Raw genomic sequence first — 12,069 nt, 5'->3', positions numbered from 1 at the left:
ACACAAAATGTCAGGGTATAAGGTTCAACATCATTCTCATTATAATCCTGAAAGGAATCAGGCTGCGATATGGGGACCTGGCTTTAACAGCAAAACTATTTTGGGGGTTAGGCAAGCTATGGCAGTTCAAGCCCCTCCTCCTTCAGGACTCCTAATGGGCAAATCTCTTTAATTAACTTCCCTCGGGGCTCCTCCCTCCCAGGCTCCGCCTCCTGCCTTGCTCTATTTACAGTAGAGCACCAACCTACTCCCCTGCTGCTGCTGTCCCAGGGCCTCAGCTCTCCTCCCTTCAGTGGCTGGTATGGATATGACCTGGTAGGTACTTGAAGAAAAGGGAGGAATTAAAGGGGGTGATGGGGATAAAGACATAAAATAGGACGGGAAGCATGGGAGGGATACAGGATGCAGGGCGAAGAGACTGAAGAGGCTCAGGAGGATGATAGATTTGTAATAGGTTGAGGATGAGGTAAAGAATATGGAGGGCAGACCCAATCGTGTAGACCCAATAAGACACACACAAGCAAGTGGGTCAGCTTTGTCCTTCTATATTAGAAGATATTTAATTCCCTTTCAGCTACCAATCCTGTGATGATGATGATGATGATGATGGTGATGATGATGATTTTTTTTTTCTGTATCAGAGATTAAACCCAGGGTGCTCTACCACTGAGCTACTTCCACATCCCTTTTTTTTTTTTAATTCGGATACGGGGTCTTGCTAAGTTGCTGAGGCTAGCCTGAAACTTGTGATCCTCCTGCCTCAGCCTCCTGAGTCTCTGGGATTACAGACATGCAACACAGTGCTTGGCTCCTATGGTTATTTTGAAGTTTCATATTTGTCTTGGAAACTGGCCTGCGGCCTCTTTCCTGGTATTTATTAGCCTGCCTGCTCTTGCTGCTCACCTAGCATTTCGAAGTTGCTGGTTTTAAGGGAGTAGGGTGTTTACTACTGAATGAGAAGCCTACATAAATGTTTTTCATGTTCACTGAAAGCAGGGCTGATGAAGCCTCACTTACCTCCTTCCCTTCTTTTGTCCATTTTTTTATTTGTCCTATTTATGACTGTTCTAATTTAATTTTCACTGTGGCTTTCCCAGGATAACTCTACTCCTCTTTCCTGAAGTCCCAGAAAGCATCCCAAAATCTCCTGTGATTTCGGCCTCTGTAACAAGGTTTCTGTGACATAGGCATAGTGTGGTTTGGGGACTAAGATTTTCCTGGCTATTCAAAGCAAAACTGAATTCAGGAGCTCACCTATAAAAGGCAAATTAATTTAACAATGCCATTTTGGACCATTAATGAGCATTTCTTATTCTCACAAACACACTTTTATTAAACATTTTTTATAGAAACCTTCTAAGAATAATAGAGAGAATTTTTGTATACCCTGACCCCAGATTGACCAATTTTCAAAAATTACCTTTATTTATTATTACTTTTTTTTTTCTTTTTTTGTACTAGGAATTGAACCCAGGGGCACTTTACCACTGAACTACATCCCCAGACATTTTTATTTTTAATTTTGAAACAGGGTCTTTCTACATTGCTTAGGGCCTTCCTACATTGCTTAGGGCCTCACTAATTTGCTGCAGCTGGCGTTGAACTTGCCATCCTCCTGCCTCAGCCTTCCAAGTAGCTGGGATTACAGTCACCCAGCCCCTATTTGCTTTCACATTCTGTCTCCCTTCTTTGCTCTCTCCTTCACTATCCGCACCACTATCTTACAACTTTTTTAAATGAATCATTTGAGAGTAGATGGCAAATATCATGGTCCTTCAATGTATAATTCCGAAGAACAGGGTATTATTTTACATGTCACAATATAATTAGCAAATTACAGACATTTCATTGAAGTTTATTCATTATTTTATCTAATCTATAGTCTATATTCCCATTTTGTTAATTGTTCAAAGTGATAAAATTTTTCTCACTACTGTAGGATTAAATCCTGTCTCTTTCACCACCTTTAATCTGGAATAGTTCCCTAGTCTTTGCTTTCATGATGTTGATTGACTTTTTTGCGAAGGGGGTGGGGGGCAGCTACTGGAGATTAAACCATTGAGCAACACCCTCAGCTCATTTTATTTTATTATTTAGAGACAGGATCTTAAGAAGTTGCTCAGGGCCTTGCCAAGTTGTTGAGGCTGGCTTTGAACTCTCAATCCTCTTGCCTCAGCTTCCCAAACTACTGGGATTACAGGTGTGTGCCACTGCACCAGTTGATGTTGACATTTTTGAAGAATGTAGGTCAATTACTCTATATGACTGAATTGGTTTATCTGGTCTTTCCTCATAAGTAGATTCAGAGTATGAACTACAGGTTGGATTATTACATAGGTGATTTTGTATCCTCAGAATGTCACTTCTAGAGACACATGATATCTATCTGTCTCTATTAGATGATGTTAATTTTAATCACCCAGTCACTGTCTATTTTTTCACTACTTGTTGCCTTGCAACTCATAAACAGTCATGGAAAGACAGTGAGACAACGCAAATATCCTGTTCCTCATTAAACTTTCCTCTCCAGATTTAGCATCCATTTTTGTTCAAACCATTCTATATGATGTTTGCAAAACAATAATTTTCTAATTATTCCACTGCTGCCTCAACATTTATCACAGGACATTCTGTTGTGAGGAAGTCTTCCCCTTGCTTTTCTTTGTTTACAGCTTTGTTGACATGATTTACATACCAGACCATTTACCCTTTTACAGTTCAGTGGTTTTCAGTATAGTCACACAGATGTACAGCCATTACCATAGTTAATTTTATAACATTTCATCACTCCACAAAGATGCTTTCCCCAGACCTAGGCAATCACTAATCTACTTCCTGTCTCTACAAGATTTGCCTTTCTAGACATTTCATATGAATGAAATCAGACAATTTGTGACTTTTAGTGACTGGTTTCTTTTTCTTGGGGTCATGTTTTCAAGGTTCATCCGTATTGTAGCATGTATTGGTACTTCATTTTATTTTATTGCTGAATTATTTTATTTGTTATACATAGGCTTAGGGAGTGACCACCAATATCTCATTGGGTGTTTCTTCTTCCTGCTGGGGAGGGTGTAAGCCACCTGAGAACTTAAGGTCTAAAATAATTAGTGAAGAACAAAAGTCAGAGAGTCAGAAATGTGTTTACAAAAGCAGAGCCCCTGATAGATCCAGTCCACTCAAAAGCTGGAATAGACAAAGGAAAGATAGCTCCAATGGTTTATTTAAGGGGGTACATCAAAGGCAGGGATAAGGTTTCAAGGGCAGAGTCTTGCTTCTGATGTCTTGCAGTCAAGAGGTTGATTGACATCTTGGCAGGTCACACCCATCTCAAGTGCTATGCGGGATCTTAGGCAGACCCTGAGGAAGAAGTTTACCTGCATAATGTGGTCAGTCCCTATGGGAGGTGCCATGGGAAGTTCCCAATGCCATACTTATCCCCTCAGGAGGCTACTATGTGCAGCAGTTCACACATAGCCCACAGACCACTGGTGACAACCAGCTGTTCCTATCCACTAGGCTGGATGTGTGGTGGCCCACATGCAGCCCATGGATGGCATGTGACACATATGTACTTATGAATTGCTATTTTTATTCATTAGGTTATAATCATTATTGTTATTATTTTGACGTTTGCTTTTCCAGATTTGGGACTTTCAGGGAGGTTTCTGTGTTCTTTTGACATGTCCTCATCACTTTTTTGAACAATTTTTTATATCCAAGCTCATCTTGTACCTCCTGAATCTAGTTCTGTAATATGCCTTTTCAAAGAGCCTTTAGTGGAGAAATAGTATTGAAAAACCCAGATCTGATGATGGCATGCTCCTTGCCACTAGGGTATCAGTACTTTTCTGCCTGTTATGGCTTAAATATGAGATGTCCCCCAAAAGCTAACATGTGAGACAATGCAAGATGGTTTAGAGGTGAAATGGATTATGGGAGACTGAAGCTAATCAGTGCATTAATCCCCTGATCAGGATTAACTGAGTGGTAACTGTAGGCTGGCAGGGTGTGACTGGAGGAGGTGGGTTATTGGGGCATGCCTTTGAGGAATGTATTTGGTGAGCTGGGCTTAGTCTCTCTGCTTCTTGATCATGTCCTGAGCCACTTTCCTCTACCACACTCTTCTGCCATGATATTCAGCCTCACCTTGAGCCCCAAGAAATGAAGCCATTTGTTTGTGACTGAGGCCTTTGAAACTGTGAGTCCCAAAATAAACTTTTCCTTCTCTAATTGCTCTTGACAGGTCTTATTGTTGCAGCAGTGAAAAATCCGACTAATAAACACTGCCCTATTGGAAATCTTGAATTCTCACTAATAACTCTCTCTAGTCTAACCCCTAGGGCTCTTTTTGCCTTCCCCCATTTCATATTTGTGTGTCTCTTCTTTCCCTATGAAAACCCTAACTCCCAGTGATATCATTGCATTTACTCATCTGCTCACTGCTACAATATATATAAAATAGTTTCAGAGTTACTAAACCCATGCCACTATGGAAAGCTAACCAACTAGAGCACAGGATTTGTTTGTAGTTCTTTTTTCCACACCTTGAGTCTATATTCAAAATACTGTATTCACAGGTGAGTTGAATTAGTACTCTTTTTTTTTAATTAGTACCTTTTCCCTCTTCACTACAGTTTTATTTCTCAGTTGAAACAGAATTGGGTTCATTTGTTTATTTGCCTTCAATTATACTTTTTTTTTTAGAGACAGGGTCTTAATGAGTTGCTTAGCACCTCGCTGTTGCTGAGGCTGGCTTTGAACTCGCAATCCTCTTGTCTTTTATACCCCATCTTGCCTTTGTTTTATACTTTAAATATGTAGAATATGCCTCTAAAAGCAAAAATTATTTAAAATCTATACTCATGTCATTCCTTGACCAACCTTTCTAACCCATTCCTCTCTTACCCCTTGTAGGGAGAAAAATTTTTTATCTTTCTTTTCTCTTCTTTTTTGCAAAAATAATGGATCTATGTCTTTTCCTCAATTTTTTTTTTTTCTTATAAAAAGTTTGGGGCTGGGGATGTGGCTCAAGCGGTAGCGCGCTCGCCTGGCGTGCGTGCTTGCGGCCCAGGTTCGATCCTCACACCACATACAAACAAAGATGTTGTGTCCGCCGAAAACTAAAAAATAAATATTAAAATTCTCTCTCTCTCTCTCTCTCTCTCTCTCAAAAAAAAAAAAAAGTTTACATACTTCGTTACTCTTTTTCATTTTGCCTAATATGTCCTGGAAGTCATGCCAAATCAGTTCAAATGGCCTTCTTGGTTTTGTTTGTTTGTTTGTTTGTTTGTTTGTTTAAACACAGCTGCATATTACTTTAAATTATTATTAATTATTTGTTTCTTTGTGAGTCCCCAAATAAACTTTTCCTTCTCTAATTGCTTTTGACAGGTCTTATTGTTGCAGCAGTGAAAAATCTGACTAATAAACACTGCCCTATTGGAAATCTTGAATTCTCACTAATAACTCTCTCTAGTCTAACCCCCAGGGCTCTTTTTGCCTTCCCCCATGCCCAGAGAACCTTAGTTTACTTAAAAAAAAAAAAAAAAAGTAGATATGTTTTTAATTGTCACACAGCAATGTACATATTTATGGGGTACAATTTGACATCTCAATACATATACACAATGTATAATGATAAAAGTAATATTAGCATATTACTCTAATAAATACATATACCATATTTTGGTCCACTAACCTATGCTGCAAAGTAACCTTGTGCATATGTATTTTTATATGCTTAATGATCTATTTTTAAATAGATTCCTGGAAACAAAATTTCTAGTTGATGTTAAGCATGTAGGTAGTTTTGATAAATATAGCAAATTCCTTTCATATGGGTTTTGTTTCTCCAAAGACTCTCCAACAGGTTATATTATGATTTTGTCCATCTGATATGTGAGAAATAGTATCTCAGTGTAGTATTATATGTATAATGATAATATCATAGCAAATTCATTACCTTACAGGTTTATTATTTTTTAGTGTTGGAAACATTCAAAAATAATCTCTATTAGCTATTTTGAAATTTGCAAGTAATCATTGTCAATCATAGTTATCCTACTATGCTATAGAAAATTAGAATTTATTCCTCTTAACCAAATGTGATCTGCTTTTTGTCGTTATAGATAAAGTTTCACTTTATAGACTTGTATAAAAACAAAATCATATGATGTGTACTCTTTTGTCTGGCTTCTTTCAGTATAGTGATATTTTGAGATTTATCCATTATTTTTTATTACTGAATAGTATTCCATTATGTGAATATACATGAACAGTTAGGCTTTACCTAGTTTGAGAATACTACAAATAAAGTTAGTATAAACATTTGCATATAAGTCTTTGAACATACTTTTTTTTTTTAAATCTTTGGGCAAATACCTATAAGAAGAATAGCTTATTATGAGTGAAACTGAGCATCTTTCAAATGCCATTTTTCTTCTTCTTTCTTTCTTTCTTTTTTTGTTTTCAGTGCTGGAGATTGAACTCAGGGCCTTGCACATTACTAGGCAAGTGCTCTACAATTGAGTTACATCCCCAGTCCTCAAATGTCACTTTTGTGTGTGTGTGATTGCTAATGTCTTTTGCCTATTTTTCTGTAAAATTTTTGATCTTTAATTTTGAAGTTCTTTATACATTTGAGATATTAAACCTTTATCTTAATATGTTATAAATATTCTCTCAATTTGTCATTTGTATATTATTTTCACTTAAGGTGTTTTTATATGCATTTTAAAATATCTGTGTAGTTGATGCCTCATCTCTTCTTGATCATATCTTAATTTATCATATCTTGATCATGTCTTAATCATAGTTAGAAATATTTTCCCAATACCTACATCATAGAGAAGTTAAAACATTTTATTCTATATTAATATTCATTCACTTTTTACATTTAGATTTTTGACCCATAAAGGTTGATTGTGTGTGGTATGAAGACCTTATTTTTCTTAATGGCTATCCAATTGTACTGAGAGCTTAAAAGTCCTTTTTATTTTGCTTTGTTTGTTTATTTGAGAATTCACCTTTCTCGTTTACTATATTTCTAGATATACTTTTTCCATTTTATTCTATTGAAGCACTGGGTTTGACACTCAGCACCACATAAAAATAAATAAATAAAATAAAGGTATTGTGTCCATGTGCAACAACTGTCACATGCTAGTACCACCTTATTTTAAATATCCTCTCCTCTTCCCCACATTGATCTTCCTTTTGAGGTTTTCTACCTGTTCTCATGTGTTTATTTCTCTACCTGAATTTTAGTATTATTTAGCTCCAGGGGAAAAAAAAAAGCTTGTTATTATTTCTATTGGGATCATGTTAAATGCATAAATTAACTTAGAGAGAACTGACATTTTGATCTTTGAATATTCTAATCAAGAGCAAGGAATATCTTTCCATTTGGTAAAGTCTTCTTTTGTTAAATAAATATGTTTGAGGAAATATATTTGAAAACTGAACCACAGATTACTTTCATGCGAAAGGTAAAACCAGGAAGTCTGTTTTACTTTCCAATAAATAAAAGCAGCAGTTTGAAAACAATAGTAGCTGGAGGTGTAGTTCAGTGCTAGAAATCATGCTTAGGAGGCACAAGGCCCTGGATTCAAGCCCCAGCACCAAAATAATCATAATTTTTACATCCTAATTATCTTTAATTGTGTTCAGGAATCATAAGCATCTTACTCCGCAACATTCAAGTTGCTTAATATCACTTCCTTGAGTGTGCTTTATGAAGGACAATTGCTTCTAGGTATGAATAATAAGCCTAGTCACAATAAGGCTTTTGTTTTGTTTTATTTTATGAAGATGTCTTGGATCTCATTGAACATCTATCTGAAAGCTATGGACTTGCTTTCCATCCATATGGGAACTTTACACAATTTTTCTAAAGGTTGGAGGGGAAGGCATTGACTCCTTGAAGCCAATCCTTAAGATTCTAGTTTTGAATCCCTGTCCTATGGGTTATATTTTACAGGATTATAGATCTAGAGATGGGTAGGCAATATTTGGATTTGGGCACTTCACACCCTGACAGTAATTCCTATAATTCCTGCTTCTCTCTTCCTTCTGAGGGCTTTATTACTTAATTTGGTTCTAAGCAAGTTTTATTTGGGCAAGCAAAGTCCCACCAAGAAGATACTAAGGGAGTTCCTGGAAAACTGGTAGGAGAACTCCCTGCATTGATGGTTCTGTGAATTCCATGTCAAGAATCTAAACTTTAGGGTGGTAGATCCCTTGTTTAGAATGCACAAGGCCCATGTTTCATCCCCAACACTTAAAAAAAATAGAAACCTTAGATTTAAATGATTTATACAGGGCTGGGGCTGTAGCTCAGTGGTGGAGCATTTGCCTAGCACGTATGAGGCACTGGGTTTGATCCTCAGCACCACATAAAAATAAATAAATAAAATAAAGGTATTGTGTCCATTTGCAACAACAATAACAAAAAATTTTAAAGGTTTTTACATTGAGGGCTGATGGTAGAGCATTTCCCTGGGTTTGATCCCAGGTTACACCACAGACAGACAGACACACACACACATACACACCTCAAGTGGATTTATACACTGAGAGTAAAGTACTTGATGTCATGCCATACATATTCTGAGCATTAACCATATCTGTGATGCCACATGTTGAGTTTTATTTCCTTCAGATAAAGACATCTCACTGTAGACTTGACAATTCAATTGCTACTGATGTCACCAGTATCCTTCAGATTCCCACAAACACTAAATCCAAATACTACAGTTAGGGGCAACAGAGACACCCCTAGAATTCTGGGGAATTATGATCCTCTCCAAGCTACTGGATACATTCCCATTTGGTCTCACAGTCTCAAGACCTACATAAGATGCTTGCTGGGAGAGGGTGATATATGTACATATAACATCACAGAGTTACCATCGTAGAGTTCAAATTTTATTGAGTCAAAGGGAATCACTCAAATGGAATGGCATGATCAGATCCAATTTGGGGGAGGTAAATCACTGTATTTCAGTCAAGTTGTGGTGGCAGTGTGGAGAGATCTTCTGAGACAAAAAGAAGGCTGCATTAGAGCAACAGTGAGTGTCTTAAAAGACAGTGGCTGTCATAAAATAGAACTAAAGGAATTAGACTAAGTGGTGATTGGATACATTTGACATGGGTGGTGGTGGGGTATTGGAACTTGGAGGCCCAAGTCTCTTTCTCCCTAGTTAAATGATCTCATTCAAAGGCATTTTCCGCCTTCTGACTCTCTGAAACAAAAATAAAAATGTTCTTAAGTCCCAAGTGCTACTAATATGAAGGCACGGACAAGGAAAAGAAAGGAGAAAGTGGATAGTAAAAATGTCCTTGTGGTTAAAAGGCTGCATTGTCATGATACTTTATGATTTCTGAGGTATTTGGCTTAACCCAGGCTTTTTCTTTGTTTTCCCAAGCAGTGAGGATCAAATCCAGGGCTCTCTACCACTGAACAACACCCCCAGGACTTTTTATTTTTTTATTTTGAGATAAGGTTTCACTAAATTGCCCAAACTGGTCTCAAACTTGCAATCCTCCTGCCTCAGCCTCCCAAGTTGCTGGAACTATGGGTTTGTACACCTTGGTTAACTAAGATTTTTTTATTTGTCCAAGGCTGAGGCAGGCTTGATAACAGTGAACATTTATGTAAAATGTTTTTATTTTCAAAATAATTCTATTTTTGTTCTCCTTTTACTCATCCAAAAATAACTTTTTTATTTGTTCCATTGGGTCAAATGGCAGTTTGTTTTGGACCACATTAAAACATTTTCCAAAGTTTTGCCATGGCTTGAGTTTCCAAAATCACTACAACTTTTGTGGATTTATCAAAGATTATTTATTTTATTATTTAATGAGTAATAACATACAAACAGTAAAGTATATAAACAGTACTAATCTTAAGTGTTCAAGTTGAATTTTTGCATGTATACATATCCAGTTAACCACCATTTGGTTAAAATTATAGAACATTTTGTGTACCTCATGAGGTTCTCTTGTATACTTTTCGGTTTAGTCACTGAAAGATTAATCACTATTCTGACTTCTATAAACATTCAAGTCTTGCTTGTCTTAACCTTTGTATATATAGAATCAGAACTCATTTGTGTCTGGCTTCTTTCATTCGACATAGGATTTGCGAGATTTCTCCATCTTGCTGGAGCTGATCCATTCTTCCTTTCTTCCCTCCTTCCCTCTTTATTCTTTCTTTCCTTCCTTCCTTTCTTTCTTTTTTTCCTTCTTTCTTCCTTTCATTAGTGAGTGAACCCAAGGTCTCACAAATGCTAGGCAGATGTTCTACCACGAAACTACATCCCCAGCCCCCAACTCTCCACCTTCTCTTTTTTTGAGACAGGGTCTTGTCAATTTGCTGAGGCTAGCCTCAAACTTGTGATCTTTATGCCTCAGCCTCTCGAGTAGTTGAATTTACAATTGTGTGCCTGGCTTGATTAATTCTTTTAAATTGAGGTGTAGTATTCCATTGGATAAGGGTACCACAATTTATTTATGTCTATTCATGAGCATTTGGGTTGTTTCAGCTTTGGGATACTATGAAAACAACCATTAAAACCATATATTCCACAAATGAGAAGACGTAAGCACTTATTTCTCTTAGGTGTAAAGAATAGATTTGCTGGATCATAAACCAAATACGTGTTTAGCTCTGGTAGAAACTAACAAGTGCTTTTCCAAAGAGACATTATTTTGAGGGCCCCACCACACTAATGTATGAGAGTTCTGTATCCATGAAAAAAGTTGATATTATCAATCTTTTAAATTTCAGCCTTTTGGGTGCTCACTTCAGCAGCACATATACTAAAATTGGAACAATACAGAAAAGATTCATATGGCCCTTGTGCAAGGACAACATGCAAGTTTATGAAGCATTTCATATTTTTTTCTTACTGATATGCAAATGATGTTTATTGTTGTATTGCAACCTTGGACAGTCTTACATCACAACTATTGCTATGCTATTTGGAAAAAAATGAAAACAATAACAGGAAAGATTGAAAGAAAGCATACCATAACAAGCTAGAATCTTTGTTTTTTTTTATTATTTTAATCTGGGAGCGAAGCGGGTGTTGCAAAGTATCTTTGTTACTTGTGACAACAATCAACATACATAGAAGCTTTGTACAACCTAGATGATTGTTTCCAATGACTGTTGCTTCTTTCAAGGTGAAACAGAACTTATTGCACCCTATGAAAAAGACGACTACTTACCCTAATTGGGTGGGTGAGGGTACTCTCTGTTTCATGGTAACCATAAGCACATATGTGGGCAGATGGACAAGGTCTGCAGGTCTACTTAAGGACCTATTTTACATGCCTTCCAACCTTATGCCCATTTTTTTGTTTTTGTTTTTGAATGTACTTTAAAAAAAGAAAAAAGAAAAACAAAATCTAAGGTTGTAGAATGAAAAATTTCTTCAACCTAAGATCCCCTCACTTGGACTTATTTTAGACTTTAGGATAAAAAAAAATGTTTTTGCCAAGTTGTGCCTTTCCTTCTGAAATTGTAAATAAGTTGCTGCTTATTTAAAGACAGTCCATTTGAAGGTCCAAGACTAACAACCACTCCCCACAAGTCCAGATGCCTTCATCTTCCCCAACACCAGAAGAGGTAGCACCTGTTGGGGGATTCTTAGGTGACTTGATGTAATTTGCCAGTGCCTACTCTATTGAAGAACTGCATTTTCATTCTTGAGAAGAAACTCATGGAAGGGTGTACTTCCTATTGCAGATTCTTATTTTTTAAAAAATTTCCCTAAAAAATTTATGCCAAGTAATAATGAAGATTTTTATTTTTCCCTGAGCTAAATGAAGGCTAACACAATTAGAACTGGGAAGTCCTGGGTGTGAAAGCATTAATTTATTTACATGATTTATTTTTTTTTATTTTTGTAGCCATAGCCTGTATTTCCCTATTTTATGACTGCTAAAGTATTCCCAGGCCTTGCTTTAAACCTAAGAGTTGTCATATTGGTGGGAACAGCTAGACACTGCCATTGTCTTTGTGATTCCTTTTTTAAAAACTCCCTTTTATGCATGTAATAATGT

The 12,069-nt window shown here is 36.7% G+C and overlaps 1 protein-coding gene and 1 non-coding gene across 2 annotated transcripts in view; both read left to right on the top strand.

Annotated features, from left to right (window-relative positions):
* The first annotated feature begins 239 nt into the window (after positions 1-239).
* The window catches only part of Atosa (atos homolog A), a 141,734-nt gene continuing 129,904 nt past the window's right edge, over positions 240-12,069 (top strand). The window contains exon 1 of the mRNA XM_058584809.1: positions 240-315. The gene's annotated coding sequence lies outside the window, so the exon portion shown is untranslated. The remainder of the gene's footprint in view (positions 316-12,069) is intronic.
* On the top strand, positions 10,798-10,904 carry LOC124104870 (U6 spliceosomal RNA). The gene has a single exon (XR_006855554.1). It is a non-coding gene; the product is annotated as a U6 spliceosomal RNA (small nuclear RNA).

The sequence above is a fragment of the Marmota monax genome, unplaced genomic scaffold (assembly GCF_021218885.2).
Source record: "Marmota monax isolate L192 unplaced genomic scaffold, Marmota_monax_Labrador192_F-V1.1 WCK01_AAM20220418_F8-fsc00001, whole genome shotgun sequence".
Taxonomy (NCBI): domain Eukaryota; kingdom Metazoa; phylum Chordata; class Mammalia; order Rodentia; family Sciuridae; genus Marmota; species Marmota monax.
Note: the sequence above shows the minus strand (reverse complement) of the source record. Positions and strands in the feature narration are given on the sequence as shown.